Source organism: Mastomys coucha, unplaced genomic scaffold, assembly GCF_008632895.1.
Source record: "Mastomys coucha isolate ucsf_1 unplaced genomic scaffold, UCSF_Mcou_1 pScaffold18, whole genome shotgun sequence".
In the NCBI taxonomy this organism is placed as follows: domain Eukaryota; kingdom Metazoa; phylum Chordata; class Mammalia; order Rodentia; family Muridae; genus Mastomys; species Mastomys coucha.
Window position 1 is genome coordinate 2,141,252 of NW_022196900.1, and position 1,530 is coordinate 2,142,781.

At 40.8% G+C, this 1,530-nt stretch overlaps 1 long non-coding RNA gene across 1 annotated transcript in view; it reads left to right on the top strand.

Moving 5' to 3' along the window:
* The first annotated feature begins 1,434 nt into the window (after nucleotides 1-1,434).
* Nucleotides 1,435-1,530, top strand: part of LOC116095277 — a 13,504-nt gene continuing 13,408 nt past the window's right edge. The window contains exon 1 of the long non-coding RNA XR_004120524.1: nucleotides 1,435-1,528. This is a non-coding gene — a long non-coding RNA (uncharacterized LOC116095277). The remainder of the gene's footprint in view (nucleotides 1,529-1,530) is intronic.

A 1,530-nucleotide genomic window follows, 5' to 3' on the forward strand; every position in this document is an offset into this window, starting at 1 on the left:
CCCCCCCCCCGTCACATGTCACAGCACATAGATTCCATTTTTATACACAGCCATTAATAGCAGCTCATCTGCCAGATAAGGTAGGCAAAATGGAAAAGTTAGGTTCTTTTATTATTAAATATTAGTTAACATTTCAGCTTGCAGGTTGCTGTTAAGCAGATCTGCTCAGCAAAACAATGAATTGGTTAAAATAAATGCCATTATTCATAAGGAAGAATGTTGACAACCCTCAGTGACTCAACTGATATTCCAGCAGGTGAAAGGTCAACGCAATGGAAGATTCCCCAAAGACATTTCCCATGACTCAGTCCAAGTCATTGTTTTAGTTGGCTTGAAACATATCTACACTAGAAGAGATAGCTCAGTGGGTAAAGGACTAGAGTTAGAATCCCCAGCACCTACACAAATGTCTGTCTGCCATGGTGGCCCACCTGTAATCTCAGCCTTGATAGGTGGAGGCAGAGGATCTGGAGCAAGCTGGCTGGCTGGCTAGACTAGTGTTTTCTGGGTTCAAGTGGGAGACCTTGCTTATTGAGATATAAGGTGGACAACATCTGATATCAACCTCTGGACTCCATATTCATGTACAGACATGAGCAAACATGCTCATGAACATTCACGCATGCACGTGCACACATGTACACACACACACACACACACACACACACGTACACATGCACACACCCTTGAAATGTATTACTTTTGTTGGTAATTACAATTACCTTTACAATGATTTCATTTTTATATTTGAAACAAACTATACACCCAGTTTCATATTGTTGACTTTGTAAATAAAGGTGCGACAAAGACCAATTTCCTTCTTCCAATTTCCTACATTGAAAACAATGTATCTCCTTATACAAGGGTTTCTCCTTTGCTAGAGAGTAAGTAGTGACCAGCAGGAAATGAGCTTAGGACAACTAGAGTAGAGAGACAAATGTAAGCAGACCTGCTCAGCCACTGGGGGCTAGAGTGACAAGTAACACTGTAAGGTTTAAAGCTGGGTGTGGTGGCCTAGCACTGGAGGTGTAAGCAGAATGGTCAGGAGTTCAAGACTGGCCTCAGCTATATAGCAAATTCAAACCCAGCCCTTGGTATACAGCCCCTATTTGAAGTGACGTTTGCAGATAACGCATAAGAAGAGAATCAAGTTAGTTAAAATATGAATCATTCATTTCATACTTGCTTACTTATGTACACACATGCACATACATACATATGCACACACATGTGTGGATAGGTTCTACCCACTTCAGCTAACACCACAACCACCCTCATTACTTACCTACCTGGAAAATTTGAAGTAAGTCTCGATAAAACTCTTTCCTTAATGATTATTTTCAGCGGAATTATAATAGTGCTTACTGGCATTGCTGTAGCCATTGATGTTACTTTGCATGTTTAAGGGAAGGAATATTTTACTCATTGATTACACGGGGCACTTAGTCACTGAAAACATTGTGCAGACAGTCCTAGTAAAGTCTTATTTTGTGTGTGTGTGTGTGTGTGTGTGTGTGTGTGTGTGTGTGT